Source organism: Onychostoma macrolepis, chromosome 18 (assembly GCF_012432095.1).
Source record: "Onychostoma macrolepis isolate SWU-2019 chromosome 18, ASM1243209v1, whole genome shotgun sequence".
Classification (NCBI taxonomy): domain Eukaryota; kingdom Metazoa; phylum Chordata; class Actinopteri; order Cypriniformes; family Cyprinidae; genus Onychostoma; species Onychostoma macrolepis.
In genome coordinates, this window is record NC_081172.1 from 3,795,273 (window position 1) to 3,813,748 (window position 18,476).

The window sequence follows — 18,476 nt, forward strand, 5'->3', positions numbered from 1 at the left end:
ATTACTGCAAAAGTGGAATTATTTTAAAATATGAAAGTATCAAAAAGTTATAGAAGTTTAAATTTACTGTAAAGAAAATACAAAATATTATTTTTTATATATTTTATATAAAATAAATATTTTACATAACAGGTTTTACTCTAAAATTGGCATAAAATTAAAGCCTTATGTCTCAATAAGTTATGTTCCAAATTTGAAGTTGATATGAGAAAAATTGAGGTTCCTGTGAGATTTTATTTAGGGCGTCATACCACAAACAGCCACCGGGTGCCATTCAACTTCATTGAATTTTTTTTAATGCATTTTTCTGTCACAAATGTCTAAATTTCTCTGTCAATATTACTCCGATCACAAAAAGACCACCAAATGTGGAATCCCGAGAATCTGACCTTTCCGGCAATATGTATTTTGTCAAGATTATAAAAAGTTTTGATTCTAAAAGACCGTAATACATTGTGTAATATGACACTTGACACCACCCACTAAGGGGGAGGAGACCGCCAAACGATTTTAAAGTACAATTTCCATGGTAAAGCAATGTCCGATTTCAAAATGGTTTTCACAGGATGAATTTTGAGGTTTTAAGCTTTCAAATGATATATAATTTATGATGATTACTCAAATATTTGATAGGGAAAAAAGACAACGAAAAAAAGAGCGCCAAGCGTCCCACAGGTGGGACGGTGACATAAGACAATATATGACAGTATTATTCTAAAATGAGGCTTTTATCACTATTGAAAGAACACAAGTTTGCACTAAATTTGTAAAGGGTGATTCGATCAGAACATTAAAACACGAGGAGCCGAAATTCCACAGAGGCCCAAGGCAACTGGACGTCATAAATCAGATCCCTAGCGCTAGCCCATCTGAAGCAAGCCTCTTTCACAGAACAGCTTGCAACATTAAGACAAAAGGATACTTATTGATAAGTCCAACGCAGGAAGGAGATTGTCAAATTTTGGGCAAATAACCAAGATTAATGGTCAGAGAGATGCACCGCATGGCCATCATGTGTGCCATGATAGAAATCACGAGCTACAGACTTTCTTGGATTGGTCTCCCCCACCCAAGACACAGACCAGACTGAAATTCCTTTGTTCACAGAACACATTCTCACATTCACAGAATGGCACAGAAACAGTCTTCTATGTGTAGATGCACCAAAATCATCTTAAAAGGACTTATCATTTCTATGCATAACTCCATATTATGTATGTAACCCACACATGTGACGATCATGTTCTAATCAATTATTGTGTATGTCTTTTTAATAACTATTTAATAGCTTAAGGTTTTATATTCATGTTTGGTATGTATGTGTGTGACAATTCATGCTTTAAGCGTTTCTTTCAATTAATTTTTTGTCAAATGTATCAGATTCTGGTTATAGAAATCACATCCAAAAGTATACTTTGCAAGAGCGTGTAAAGTTGGGACATGTGACTGACCAGATAACATGCTGATTTATGATGGGGAGGAGAAACAGAACAACACCCCGAGCTAAGATAATATCTAATTGGTCAACAATTAAAGCCGTGTTTAAAAACTCAGGACACCTTCAAACCTCGCATCTCTTCTAAGTTTTTAGCCATGCTTTTTGTCATCACTTTCTGCGTTCTTTGAGCGCCATTCCAGCGCAGGGATTTCACATTTTCATTCTCTAAACTCATCCTTTCCTCACTTTCTCTCTTTCTGCAACTTGTGTGAATGCCTGTGTCATGTTTTAGATTAGTTTACATGTCTTAGATTTATAAATAAAGTCTTATTTATTTTGAAAAGAGAAGTATCTTGTGTTTTGTGCTTACAAGTTAATGTCATAAACTGCTGATCTTGTTACTGTGCTATTTAATAGTGCTTTCACTATATTTTGGATTTTAATATCCAGTACAGAGTTGATGTTATACGGCTCGTTCAATGAATCGCTGCCGAGTCAGTGATCAGCCATGAAACTCGAGTCTGTTCAAATTCCCTATAAAATCATAAATGATTCCCTTTGAGCTAAATTGACCTGTTTACATTACATTACAGTGTTAACGTTTTTCTCTGTTGTGTCTGTCTCGAATATAAAACTTTGTATTGATAAGGCATCTCTGTTTGAGCCTCCACATTCATTCTGCTGTGATTTTATCTGGTTTTAGTTGGGTGTTTGCCCTGGAGAGTGTTGATTTAGAGAACTGTACGGCTCCTGAGGACTGATAAGTGCGCTCACAGTCAGGTTATTACCTTTCCGTTTAGATCCAGCACTGCGTGAAGCTTTACATTTCAAACCAGATGTTACACATTTACAGAGTTGATTCTGCTGTAATTCCTTCACTGTCTCTCTTCACACTACAAGATTCATTCTTCAGCTATTTTGAAACACTAGCTTGTCTACAAACTCATTATAATTTAAAATAGTCAGATTATAGAATTGGAATTTAATCTGAGCTGTATTTTTGTATCACAACATTAATTAAATACAATTTAAAAATATGCATTTGAACTTCACACAACTAATAAACTAGAGTTGAAAACAGTGATGAACTTCAGCTTTTTACTACGTATTTTACATTACAGCACAGATTAGATTTATTATTATTATTATTAATGTCCATATGAACAACTTTCCTCATTGCTACTAATATTTTGAAAACAGCATCTATTACTGTCATCATGTATTAAGTAGGTTTTTCTATTATATTTAATTATATTCTATTATTGTTAATTATAATAATTTTTGTGTTGTATAATTGTATTTTTATATAATTCTGTTTATCATATTTAGTCGTTTTTGTGAAATATGTAAAAATATAATTAGAACTAATAATAATATAACACTATTGTATAAGTTGTATATATATATGTAAAATGTATTATTATACAATTATAATTCAATTATAATAATTATTCAATGTTAGATAATGTTTTAGAATTATGTTTATTATTTAGTATTTTAAAATAATAAATGTAATTGTAATTATAAAATTGTATAAAATTAAATAATTATATTTTTTTATAGAAGACTTTATTGTGTAATAGTTTGTGAAAAATATAATAATTATAATCATTTAATTATTAAGCATTTTATAATATAATATAATATAATATAATAGTTTGTATATACAGTATGTAAAATGGCACATGCATTCCATGAAATGTATTCAAAGAGCTTCTGTGAAAAGTTTGCTGAAAGACTACAGTTCCCCCAATGCAACCATCCATGACCAACCAAATGAGATACGCCGTTTTGTCTGAAATGGCTTCCGCTGTTTTTGCTCCACAACAGTCCCTGAGATTGAATGGGATTCCAGTTGGCAGTTTAAATCACAGGGTTTGCCAAGAGACCCATTTCATTAATAAGTGAAGCACAGCACCTGACATAATGGCACTCAGAGCGTCAGTTAAGAGAGTGTTGTGCAAAGTCAACCGCTGCTGTGGACGGACATCGAGCGCACGAGGCCAGAGCTAAACACTGCTTTAATTAATGCACACATCTGCTGTCCTCACAGAGCCGCAAGGTGTGTCACAGGTGAGCAATCAGTGTTACCATCATATCAGCAGATTGCACTGTCCATAAACATAAAATATGAAGCTTTTAATGGGTTTTCACTGGGAGATTTCTACAGACAATCAGGACAATTTATAGAGCGACAGTTCCTGCCAGTTTCTCGCTTCATTTCACTTTCCCCTTCATCCACGTCTAAACTGTGTGTAAGCTTTAGACCTGTGAAGTCCTTTTGGATTCAGCATTTTTAGACAGATTTGTGTGGTTCTGTGGATTGCATCTGATTTTGCAAACAAAACGTCAACAAAAATGAAAAATGAAATAAAATAACTTTAAGTTGAAGTAGCCTACTAAAATCACTAAAACTAAATGTGTAATCAAATAAATGCAAGCTAAATAGCAATATTTTAAAGTTGAAGTACTATAATTATTATTAAAAATAGAAATGCAAATAAATTAAAGCTAAATACAAATATTTTCAAATTTAAGTTGAAGTGTTAAAATTAAAACAGAAATGAAAATAAATTAAAGTTAAAAGAAATATTTAAAATTTAACATAAAGTAGTAAATTACTAAAATTAAATAAAAATAAATTAACGCTAAATATAAATATTTTGAAATTTAGGTTGAAGTTCTAAAGTTACAAAAATAAATTAGTTAAATAGAAATATTTTTACATTTAGGCTAACTTGAAATACTAAAATTACTAAAACTTAAATGTAAAAAAAAAAAAATAGAAATATATATAAAAAAATGAATTACTAAATTACTAAAACTTAAAATTAAGATGTGGTTCCTTAAATTTCGTTTAAGTTTTAGGCATTTTTTTCAGTGAGATCAAAATATTAATAAATATTATTGTATATCATATTAAAATAACACTGGTTTCACAGTGCATTAAATAAAGTTAACATACAACTATGAAGTGTTACCATTTCATTTACAATTAATTTGTTGGAATATTGTTTCAAAGTCACTCACAGTAAATCTGAGTTCACACCACAACTCTCTTGAAAAATCTGAATAATCAATTATAAATATTGAATATTATGAATTTTGGCACAAATTGTGTTGCATAATCATCTGTGAACAAATCAATGATTCATGTTTTTTCATAAGATATCCTTTTTAATTATTTAATTTCATTTTATTTTCAGTTTATAACCCTTTATCAATGTTTAAAGTTTCTCTGAACGTAGCTTTGTAGATTTGTTTGTTTGAAGTGAAAGAAGCATTGACACCTGTATTTTGAAGGTTAAAGACAGCAACATTGTTTATCAGATGTGTCAGAAATGTGCAGACAGGACCAATCAAATCCACCCACAACAGATGCGGAAATACAGAAACGAACCATTACATTGGTGAAATATCACTAAAGACATGATCACGATCATTCAAATAATTGCTAAAAATCATTTGAGTGCACATATTCAAGACACTTCTAATAAAGTATTGTCGCTTCCTCACAAAGCATCTTAATGGCCCTTCATCTCCTCTAAGAAACACTAATAAATCTTTGTGCTTTTTCAATCAAACCTCAAGTAGTTGGGTGACCAAAATATGAGTCGTTTATTTCATCGCAACGGTATAAATCATATTATAGTACGTTTGTCAAAGCAGATTCACCAGACATTTCTGGCTGAATGTTTCTAGTATTTTTGTGATATTTTAATATTATTGAGATAATATTATGTGTCTTTTCTATTTAATATTATGTTGTTGTTTTTTGTTTGTTTGTTTTTTTAATTTCAGTATAGTATTATGTAGCCAGATTTGTTACGTTTAGTTTCTAATAAATAATAATAAAAAAAAAAAATCTGTATATAATTTTCAGTTTTATTTTTAGTTATTGTAGTACTAAAACTAAACTAAATGAAAATGATATATATCCTCATATCATATATCTATATATATATATATATACTGTATATATATATTACTAATTTTAGCTAACTATAATAACCCTGCTGATTGTGTGTGTGTTTTTTTTTGTTTGTTTTTATATGGTTTAGTTTACTGTAATAACCCTGCTGACTGGTCTAATGTTGAGTTCAGTCCGGCTAATGGATCTGTAAACTTTCAGGTTTATTTTATTTCAGGTGTAATTGAGTTGGAATATGAGGAGACGGTATCGATCTGTATTTCGGCGGTGCGGTTAAAGCGAGGTCGTGCCGGCCGGTGAGCGAGGTTGAGGTAATGTGGGTGTCATTGGGACGTCTGGAGCTGATCTGGTGAAAGGCCTGCAGTCTGGCACTGATTCACGCTTATTTGCATTTGTTTAAGTGCTATTTGGCCTTAACTGGAGAGACTGTGAATGAACTGCGGCTCATAAAACATCACCTTTGCCTTCTGGAGCGTCCAGCTGCATGCCAGTCATCAGCTTCCAGGAGCTCTTGTTATTCCAGACATGTGCGATAGTGTGATGTATCAGGTGGCTAAGATAATAGTTTTATTCAGGGAAGACATTTTCTTCCCCGATTGTGAAATTGAAATTTATAGAGGTGCTTCTGATAGCAGGATGGAATTGGTGCTTCAGATAAAAGGATATGATTGTATTTTTTATGCATTATGAAATTGTATGTGCCTATTTAAATAATCACTCTACACTACACATTTTATATATAGCCTGTATTTTGTGGAGGAAAGAGAAAGAGTAATGAAGAGAATGAGGAAACATACTAACAATTCACAATTGTGTGATATATTCTTGATTTTGGTATTATAAATTATATATATATATATATATATATATATATATATATATATATATATATTAGTGGTGGGCATAGATTATTTTTTAATCTAGATTAATCTCACTGTAATCTTGGAATTAATCTAGATTAATCTAGATTAAAATGGCTCATTTGAATTCTGCCAAGTAGATCAGAATAAGTTCACTACTAGTAGTAAACAACTAGCAGTCATCAAGAATTTAATATTGATAATAACATTGAAGACATTGTATGATTATTCCTTAAAGATAAGGTTTTAATAGTTTTAGTAGTAGTAGCCTATTACGTTCTGCCCGATGTCTTCAAGTGAAACAGAGCTTTTATTTTGACGGGTTGCCGCGAGGATAGTTTTTCTCAAATGAAACGCTGGAATGCTCATGAAGTGACTCTCAGAGCAGTTCTGGAGATGTTGTTCATGTATTTATGTCCTCATTTAGTGAGACGACAGACGTTAATATCGCCGCAAGCGTAACGCGGTCTTCTGTATGAGTAGTGAACAAACCCGTGCGTCTGCGCCATACATTAACACAGAGACACACAGAAGTCATATTTAAATAGACGTTTTGCGGCTTAATATTTACAAATAGGAGTGGGAGTGTGCTCACTTGTGTGTACGTTTGTTTGTGTGTGTGTGTGTGTGTGTGTGTGCGAACCGGGGCGGAACTCCGCTGTGCGCGCGATACAGAGAGCGCCACCATGTAACGTAGAGACAGAAATTACTTGCTGATTTCCATTGGGAAGCTTCTTAAAAATAAATTTTCCCTGAAGCAAACCCGGCGGCTTCATAGCTGCATCCATGTTAGCACGCATACACACAGGTTCGAAGACTCGTTCTCGCCCCCTACAGTGCAATTCGGCTAGGTATACATCCGCGCTAAAATATCAAGGTGAAAGTCATCATAGTTTGCGTAGTATAGACCCAGCTCCCAACCCAACTTTGAGAATAGATTAACGGCGATATTTTTTTTATCGCCCGATAAGAGTCTCACGTTAACGCAGCACGTTAACGCCGATAACGGCCCACCACTAATATATATATATATATATATATATATATATATATATGCATAGTATGTTAATATCCCATATCATCTTGTTTAAATAAGCAAGTGATAATTAGATATGGCAATTAATGCAATTTAATTCAGCTCTTTTATTCTTAAAAAAAAAAATGTCTTCAGTTTTTGCAGCCTCAAATTCAGTGCAGTGAGTTGGAAAATGTCTTAAAACTTAAAAATGACATTGTTTCCCGTTCATTCACCACACTGTAAATGGAAGGTCATGTCGAGCACATTGCATTGTTAGAAACAGTTTCTCCTGCAGTGTGCTCTGATTGCATACTACACACTTGGGCAAATGCAGCTGGTCATCTGAGTATTTCATGCAGAAAGTTTGCATACTGTGTAGAGCTTGAGGATGAGGAAGGACTAGATGACATTATGATTGTTTATTTGTTAAAGGGAAGCATCATGTTGTATGAAGTGTTAGTCCAACAGATTTAATGGAGCATTTAGGCAAGTATAATAATTTGCTCCGGCGAGGCGTGCGTGACTCAGTAGTATTGGGTAATTGAATTAGCTGTGTCTTTGATCAATATGAGATGTATTTGGATCGGCCAAAGGCCACAGATCTCCAAAGAGCCAATTTTTGCACACGCAAACAAGAAGTGGGAGAGCTTGTTAGATCTACTCTGACATATTCATCTGTTTTAACCCAATATACAACTAATACAGCTGTTGTTCAAAAGCCAAAGCACCGAGAACAGAATCGCTCTCGGATTTCCTGTCCTTTTAGACTTTCTCATCTTCAGGTATTTTTAGAATTCATGAAATTGTGATGATTATTGGTGATGGAAAGTTGTGTTATACAGTATGTTTATGCACCTTGAAGATTTTTTTATATATTTTTTTTTTTTATTTATTTATTTATTTATTTAATGTGAACAAACTTCAGAAGAAAACAGTTTGTTAACAAATGCTTGCTCTTTTGATGCAATTCCTGGAACTGAGGTATTGTTTGTGGTATATGTATTTTTCTGTGAATGCACTGAAGAGTGTCCTTCACAAAGCAGTCTCTCAAGACCTTCCACGTTATTATGAAAATTTCTCAAGTGTCAACTAATGCTGCATTCACATGCTCCTTGTCGGAAGTTGGACATGAACGACCTTGGGGAGGCCTTATATGGCCAATTTCCGACTAGGAACCTCGTATTTACGATAATTCTGACAGCACGTAAATGCAGTATTAGTCTCAAGTGTAAACAAATGTGTGTACATATATTTAAATAATTTTACATCAGTGTCATACGCAATTGTGAAGCAAATTGCAAATGATGTATAGGTTTTAATACCTTATCTGAAAAAAAAAAGAAAAAAAAGAAAAAAATACACTATCCATTAATTTCACAGATATTTTGTCAGACTTGTGTTCCTGTCTTGTGTTCTGTTTTTCTCCCCATGTGTCTTTCCCGTGACCCAGTTTCTCCCTCAATGTCCTTATTTGGGTTTTCCTGTTCCTGTTCTCATTTGGACCCATTTACTTCCATTAGTTTCAGCTGTGTTAGATTAATCTCCTGGTTTAGTTCTTATTACTTAAGCCCTGTGTTTCTCCTTGTCTAGCGTATGGTATTGCACGTCTAAACCTCCTGCTATGTGTGTTTTCCTGCCTGTTCCATGTACCTCTTTATTTGGATAAAATAAAGATGAAGATGTTGAAATAAAGATGTTGATAGTGCATCTCTTTCGTCTCCCCGTCTCCTCCACAGTAGCAGCGACCGTGACACATTTCTGTTAACTATAAAACATTTTTTTAAAAATGCAATGTAGGTAAAAATTCAAAATTCAAGTAAAACACCTGTAAATAAATAAAACATTGTAATAACCTGAACTAAAATAAAACAAAACAAAAAAATGGCACATTCCTTTATATTAATACAGTACATTGTTCCTTATTTTTACAGATTTTTTTTTTACTGTGTGTGTATTTACAGTATATATATATATAAAATTGTAATATTTCACAATATTATGCTTTTTTTATGAATTTTTGATCAAGTAAATGCAGCCTTGGTGAGCAGAATATACTTATTTTAAAAACTTATACAATACCTTTTCATACATTTTTATATAAAAATGCAACATATTACAGACTTATTTGTGGCTTTTTCTGAGCATTGGTTTGTTTTTATCTGTCTCTTCTTGGGAAATTGCTTCTGATTGAACTACAGGTGCATCTCAATAAATTAGAATGTCCTGAAAAAGTTCATTTTTTCTTGTAAGTTATTTCAAAAAGTGAAACTTTCATATATTTTAGATTCATTGCATGTAAAGTAAAACATTTCAAAAGTTTTTTTTGTTTTAATTTTGATGATTAGAGCTTACAGCTCATGAAAGTCAAAAATCAGTATCTCAAAATATTAGAATATTTACATTTGAGTTTCAATTAATGACCATCCCAACGGTATAAATTCCGGGTATCTCTTGTTCTTTGAAACCACAATAATGGGGAAGACTGCTGACTTGGCAATGATCCAGAAGATGAACATTGACACCCTCCACAAAGAGGGTAAGTCACAGAAGGTCATTACTGAAAGGTGTGGCTGTTTACAGAGTGCTGTATCAAAGCATATTAAATGCAAAGTTGACTGGAAGGAAGAATTTGGGTAGGAAAAGGTGCACAAGCAACAGGGATGACCGCAAGCTTGAGAATACAGTCAAGCAAAGCCGATTCAAACACTTGGGAGAGCTTCACAAGGAGTGGACTGAAGCTGGAGTCAGTGCATCAAGAGTCACCACACTCAGATGTCTTCAGGAAAAGGGCTACCAAGCCACTTCTGAACCAGAGACAACATCAGAAGCATCTCACCTGGGCTGTGGAGACAAAGAACTGGACTGCTGCTCAGTGGTCCAAAGTCCTCTTTTCAGATGAAAGTAAATTTTGCATTTCATTTGGAAATCAAGGTCCCAGAGTCTGAAGGAAGAGTGGAGAGGCACAGAATCCATGTTGCTTGAAGTCCAGTGTGAAGTTTCCACAGTCAGTGATGATTTGGGCTGCCATGTCATCTGCTGGTGTTGGTCCACTGTGTTTTGTGAAGTCCACAGTCAATGCAGCCATCTACCAGGAAATGTTAGAGCACTTCATGCTTCCTTCTGCTGACAAGCTTTATGGAGATGCTGATTTCATTTTCCAGCAGGACTTGGCACCTGCCCACACTGCCAAAGGTACCAAAAGCTGGTTCAGTGACCATGGTGTTACTGTGCTTGATTGGCCAGCAAACTCACCTGACCTGAACCCCATAGAGAATCTATGGGGTATTGTCAAGAGGAAGATGAGAGACACCAGACCCAACAATGCAGATGACCTGAAGGCCGCTATCAAAGCAACCTGGGCTTCCATACCACCTCAGCAGTGCCACAAACTGATCACCTCCATGCCACGCCGAATTGAGGCAGTAATTAAAGCAAAAGGAGCCCCTACCAAGTATTGAGTACATATACAGTAAATGAACATACTTTCCAGAAGGCCAACAATTCACTAAAAACGTTTTTTTTATTGGTCTTATGAAGTATTCTAATTTGTTGAGATAGTGAATTGGTGGGTTTTTGTTAAATGTGAGGCTAAATCATCACAATTAAAATAACCAAAGACTTAAACTACTTCAGTCTGTGTGCATTGAATTTATTTAATACACGAGTTTCACAATTTGAGTTGAATTACTGAAATAAATGAACTTTTCCACAACATTCTAATTTATTAAGATGCACCTGTAATGCTAATATATGTGTCAGATATCAATATGGAAGGTATTGAAGAATGACTTGTGTCTGTGCGAGTGGATAATGATCTGTCACAGTCATGTGCATTCCAGAGCACTGTTTCCTTCAGTGCACACATGAAACAGATGTTCATTTATCTCAGTGGTCATTAAAAACCCCAAGCTCTTTCTTACTAATTGTAGGCTAAGTTTAGCTGCTGACCCAAATGTTACTCTGTCATGTACAATCGTTCAAATCTGTCCTCCATACTGAGCCACTAATATTGTAAATGAAACATTACTTAAAGAGAGGGGCTCTCAGTTGGTGTTATTTTGCATGTGTTGCACATGGAGCAAAAAAAAAAAAAAAGAAGAAGAGAGAATGACATTTAATTTCTTGTGCCTCACTTTAAGCCCTTTGTCCTGTTTGAATAACATATAAGTCCTTTACATATTTCATTGTTGAGCCGTTGTCAGCTTTCATGTCTCAATTGAAATTCTACCCTCTAAAGCAAAAGAGGAAAATTTCATATGCGTCCAACAAATCAACATATGACTAAATTCAGTTCCATATTTTATTCATCAGCAAGCAGTTAGCAAATGAAAGAAGTGACGCGGTTGCAAATGGAAGGGCTGAGAGATTGTGTGCCTTGATTTTAAGCAGCAGTTGAAATGTAGTGTCCTCTGGGCCTTGTGCATTATTCAAGTGAACATCTTTTTCCCCTCAATAGGGATGACAGGGACGCATAGAGTGGCTAGAAAACATCATTTAAAATATAAATGACTGTGTGATTTCTCTGTGTTTGTGTGTGTGTGTGTATGCGCATGTGGTCTTGGATTTATTAAAATTAGCATGTAATGCATGTTGTGCTACATGATATCATTAGCATTCAATGTAAGTTGATGTTTGTATCTTTTGGTAGACACTGATTTTAGTTTATATATATACAGTTTTGCTCAAAATTATTCATACCCTTGGTAAATATGATCAAAGAAGGCTGTGACAATAAGTCTGCATTGTTTATCCATTTGATATTTCATTTAATAAAAAAAAAAAAAAAAAAAAAAGTATAACCTTTAATTTAAGTTAAAAATAAAAGTGGGGGAAAATCACATTAGGAAATACATATTTTTATCTTGTACACAATGGCCACAATTATTGGTACCTCTAGAAATTCGTATTACTAAAATATCTAATATGAAGTATATTCCCATTCATATTTGTATTTTTTTTTTTTATCACACCAGGGTGACTAGGAACATTAAGTTTCTTGAATTCTTCAAGAATTCTCCTCGCTCATCCAAAAACAAACTCCAGCATATTCAGTTATCAGACACGACTGGAACTTCAAATGGGACTGGCTTCTATGGTCAGATGAAACAAACAAAAAAAAAAAAAGAAAAAGAGAGCTTTTTCGCAGCAAACATTCAAGATGGGTTTGGTGAACACAGGGATAAAATTGTACCCCATGTGTACAATTAAATATACGGCTGTATTTTTGATGTTGTGGGCCTATTTCTCTGCAGGAGGTCCTGGACATCTTGTTTAGACACATGGCATCATGGATTCAATTAAATACCAACATATAGAAAAATTAAAACTGACTGTCCATGCTAGAAATCTTATAATGGGCAATGGTTGGATCTTCCAACAGGACAATGATCCACAAACAAACATCAAAACCAAAACAAAAATGGGTCACTGAGCACAAAACCAAGCTTCTGCTGGCCATTCCAGTCCTCTGACCTGAACCCTGTAGAACTTGAGTGAACTGAAGAGAAGAAGGACCAACATGGAGCTGGGAATCTAAAGGGTCTGGAGTGATTCTGGATGAAGGAATGGTCTCTGATCTCTTATCAGGGTTTCAGAGTTTTTTGGGGGCTTTTTTTACAATCTGTAAAAAAATAAAAATGGGTGAATTGTATGAATTCTTTAAAACTGAACAGAGGATTCATAAATAATTTTACATCTCTAAAGCTGTAAATATGTACATTACAAACTGTCCAAACATTGAAATTGTTATCATCTGTATTTTCAAACAGAACAATTAGAATATGTACAAATACTAATGATATCACTGTATTATACCATGTCAGAAGCATAACCAGCATAACTAGCTGTCACATCAGACAATATCAGCAGACATTTCCCAGTTCTAACAGACATGAAGTTTCCTTATGGATCTCAGTGGAGCCTCTCAGACAGTTTGTTCAAGCATCAGCTCAGTGTGAGGAGGGAGCCGCTGTCCGTGGTGCTGAATTGCAGGTTGTGTTGTCTGAAACGGAGATTACCTTAAACCCTACTGACTGACTGACTGGCACATATCAAAGCAAGGTGCTGATCTGGCAATTCCAGCCTGCTGAGAGTATCTCTTTGCCTGTTTTGTTGTGTAAGAACAGATATCTGAGTGATCGAGAGCTTTTTGCTATTGCCTGTAGCTCCAATCCACAAAAAAAAAAAAAAAAAAAGAAGCAAACTCTTGTAATCTTCTCCCTCTTTCTCTGTCTCCATCTCTATTTTTACTCGACCAGCATGCACTGTCAAACTAATCCTCTTTGGTTTTGAAGTTTGCACTTTGTGTGACTTCTGAAACAACCTCACATTCTGGCATGCAGAAATAAAATATGAGAATGTGAGAGGATAAATAACAGCTGATGGCCAGAACAGAAGAAATGAAAAGATGACAAGGAGGGGAATGGTCAATTAGCTGGGTGAAGCCAGAAATTTTAAGCAAGCAATAAAGCAAATGAAATTGCATTGAATATGTGATAATTGTTATGATGAAATCATCATAAATTAAAGAAAAAAATTACATTAAATACTGTCATATATGTTACTATCTATCTAATAATGTCAGATTTCACAAACAAATAAATGAATGAATGTGAACTAGTGGGGCTCTAGTAAGCTGTTTTTTTTTTTTTTTTTTTTAATAAATATATAAATGTACCTCTGAATATATGTAACATTAAAATCCTAATTTCTTAATTATGTGAGGAGTGTACATAAAATCAAACTTTTATTATGTACTATTTAGTTTTCACAGAAATATCAATGGTTACTTTACTTCACATCAATATTTTACTTCACATTTCAATTAAGAAATTAGTCACTAACATATTTTTATTGCAAAACAGAAGTCAAATATTGAACCTTATTTATTGAAGCTTCTATTTATTTTCCATTACAGTAATGAGATTGGGGTGAGAAATTGTGCTTGATTTTTTATTTATTTTTTTATTTTTTAATAAAGGCAGAATGGAAATAAATTAATTAAGAAAAAAAATTAATCTTGACAAATGGTCTGTCATTTGGTCAAAGAGAAGTCAATATTTGCAATAAAATACCTCATAGTGACTTATTTCTTAATTAGTGTGAGGAGCAGGTGATATATAATACATAATAAAAGTTTTATTTAGTTTTCATGGTGAGGGTTCATTACCCAACATCCAATTAAAACATTTAGTGTACACTGAAATATTGATACTTTACTACACACTACTATCAGCATAATTTTCTTGCAGGCAAATAAAATGTCTTACATCTTTCTCTTTTTTTTCCAGGTTTTGTGAGAATTACTCAGCTACAGGTGAGCTCAGGAATCAGACGTGAGAGAGAAAAAAACAGAGACTGACAATAGCTCAGAAAGCTGTGTTTGCATTATTTCATGCACCAAGTGCATTTTAATTACCAGCTTCTAATTACTGCTTTGCGGATTCATCTACATCACTTTTTTGCCACCAAGCTCAATCTCGTTCCAGGTCTGCTGTTAGCCATACCTCTTCCTCACCCGACCGGCCGAAAAGAAAGCCTTGCAGATAATTACTGAACATGGAGATCGCTTGCTCTGCGGTTTGGTTTAATTAGCCCTCCTTCCTTCATCCTTGCCTCTGTTCTCGTTTCCTTACCTCCAAAGCTGGCCGGCTTGAGGATGTGTGCGAAATGCCCGAAAGGTCACTGATGATTCATATACGGCCCGTTGTTTCTCCTTCCTGTGTATTTTTGGTTGTTTGTAGCATTCTGCTAAACTCCTGGTGGCATTTGAATTTGACGCAGAGTTCTGCTGTTACCAAAGACCTCCAAAACATATGGATTCACTTCGGCAAATGTCAGGCATTAATTTGCTGTGAAACACTGGGCTGGAGAGCAGATGGTGAAGTGAGACGACAAATATTAGCAATGGTGGAAAACGGAAAATTATCGAGTTAAATATGACAAAAAAAAAAAAAAGGACATTTACTAAAATAGCAGTTTTGTCTTGCGCTAACAATCATTACAATCTGCTCCTCATCATTAGCCGTGTCTGCTCACGTATATCCGCATCGACACAAGGACAAATTCAAGGAGAAATATCTCAATTATGGCACACAGAGAGTTGAGTGCAGGAAAAGCAGCATCGGTAGTAGATTGTGATTCAGTCAGCACTTACGGTCTTCATTTGAAAACTCCATTTTTCACCACTGACATCTTTCAAACGACGTAAATGAAAAACTGTTTATTTCTGCCTTGCAATTAAATACAGCGTAAACAACTTGTTCACGAGGCTCTGCTGTATTTCTATGGAAGAGCTTTTGGGACTTTATTTAGTGTCTGGAATACTATAGTCAAAATATCCACTGATCACAACCATCTGTGTCTGATTAGGCTTTAGTTATTTGATATGATTTGATTAGTTTTTAAATGAAAGTATACAAAGGCTCAACTGTAATAGTCTGTGGTTTGTAAACCATTTTTGCTTGTCTGTTCATGTATTTGTCATTTTAGTATTTTATTAAAATCTAGCTATTTCATTTAAGTAATAGATGTTTTGTAATAAAAAAAAATAATAAAATAAAATAAAACTTGTACATGTCACCATAGATCCCATCAGTAAAAAATAAATACTTTACAATATATAAAATTAAGTTAAAGTGAAGTTAAATAAGTGCATTACTGTGCACTGTATTAAATAATAATAATAATAATATAACTTTAATAAATAAAATAATTTGATGAGTTATAGTAATATTTTATTTTCAAAATAAAGTAAAATAATATTTTATATTTGAATATAATTTTAATTCAAATTATATTTTATTTTAATTAATAATGGCATCAAACAGCATTATAGTAATACGAAAATGAAAAAACTATATAGATATTATTTTGGTCTAACTTAAAAAAGTATAGGTGATATGGTTGCTTTTACAGGGGATGTATGTAAATTAATGCATGAAATAATGATGCAATATAAGTCACTTTGGATAAAATTGTCTGCTAAATGCATAAATGTAAATGTACACGAGTACAATAAACTAAAATAAAATAAATGATTAAAAAAATTCTACCAAGAGTTTCATAGCCTAGAAGTTAGAATGTTCTAAAGAAGTTGGAAGGTTCTTTAGTTAACAGATGACAATGAAAATAGTAAAAAAAAAAAAAAAATAGTATGGTAATCTGAAGAATCTAACGTCAAGAACTTTTTCTTGAGACGCAACCAAATTGCAAAAAATAACTCTTGAAGATCCTTCATTTTAAGAGAGTGTTTGTGAAATATAAAAACTCAAATTGAAATGAGGTGGCTGTTTTGAAGAGGGAGCAGGTGGGTTCTCACTGGGGCAAGCTGTTCTTGAAGATGATTTGCAGGCATGTTGCTCGCTTGCTACCTGTCAGAATCGAAAATTGTAATTCACTTTCTGAAGCTTCCAGCTGTGCTGTGTAATCCCCCTCTTACAGGAAAAAAAAAAGTGCATAAAAGAAAGCCGCTCCAAATGTTTTTAATGGGAAAATGAGTGTCTAATCCGTTCAGACCACAATAAAAGAGCAGATAAAGGTTATTCTCCATCTAAAGCATACAATCAAACTCTCTGCCATTTTATTTCTTCTCACAAATTTTTAAATAAAAGGAGTCACATGTCCTTATGTGATGGAGCTGGGAGATAGATGACCTGCTGTGTGGAACATTATTAAGTTCTAAGTAATGAAGGCTTTTACGAGGTTGCATCGGGTTTAGATGTGAGGGAGAGTTTTGAAAAACAGATACAATATGCATTTTTGGTAGAGGAATATATGGAGAACTTTAAATGCATGCTAAGTGAAATGCTGAGCCTATTGTATTTTTATTTATTTATTTAGTAAGTTAGTTGTTGTGTTAAGTGCTTTTAGTATATTGGTCTTGTTATAATGTGTTGTGAAGCCAAAGACAAATTTCCATTTGTGGACAATAAAAGTAAAGTAAAGTAAAGTAAAGTAAAGTAAATGGATAGTTCACCCAAAAATGAAAATTCGGTCATCATTTACTCACCCTCTAGTTGCTCCAATTTTGTATGAGTTTCTTTCTTTTGTGTGTGGTTAACCAGTTACTCCCCATTTACTTCCTTAATATTTTTTTTATCCACACTGTTGTAGTTAGTGGTATATTTTATATTATACATTTTATATGGTATATTTCCAGCATTAAATAAAACATAAAAAAAAAGTAATTGCATTTTTTTTTAATGTCTCACAATTCTGACTTTTTTCTCAGAATTGTGTTATATAAACTCACAATTGCAAGTTATAAAGTCAGAATTGTGGGAAATAGACTGACTTTTTTTCTTGGGAATTCTGACTTTTATTTCTCGCAACTCTGACTTTATAACACAATTGCAGCTTATATCATGCGAATCTGACTTTATATCTCACAATTGCAAATTTGTATAGAGCAATTCTGTCAGAATTGTGAGACAAAAAGTTGCAGTTACCTTTTTTATTTTTATTCAGTGGTGAAAACAAGCTTCCATACAACGCGGACCAACAGGTTACCAAAATTCTTCAAAATATCAGAAGAAAGAATCTCATTCAGGTTTGGAACAGATTTATGTTTAGTAAAAGTGGTGCACTGTCCCTTTAAACATCATGCATGCTCTCAGCTCATTTGATTTCAGAAGTTGCTGTATTAGTAATGAACAGCTGCTAAGTGAGACTAACAAGATTGTTAAAGAATGGATTTTTTTTTTTTGCATTTTAGGCAAACAAATTGATTGCAATGAAAGGACAAGCCGTTTAACAACAATTAAGCAATTGAGTAATTAGATGTGATGTTTAACCCACTCCATGGGAAAACCTCAGCTGAATAAAACAGATTGAGAGACAAATTGTGGATGAACGGCACACTCACTGTTGAGCAGTGGGCAGCAGTATCTCAGTATGTAAGGCGTACGGACAGATGCTCACATTATGAGTGGGGCGGGCGAGGGGCGGATCTGTGCCAGTAAGAGCAGCTGGGGCAAACGCTTGCTGGAGACACTACGACCCCCTTGTGTTCTTCCAATGTGCCGTCTGTCTAATTGCGTTAATCTATGACATCAGAGACCTGATCTATCATATAATGATGGCATAATCTCTTTCCCATGAAATGAAATGCATAGAGAGTTCTGCTCGTCCAGGATCAGTGCTGCCCCTTCTGGAGGTCTCTGTAACATATAAAAAGCATGTATGTTTTGTGTGTGTGTATATAAATACAATGAAAAAAAAACAAACAAA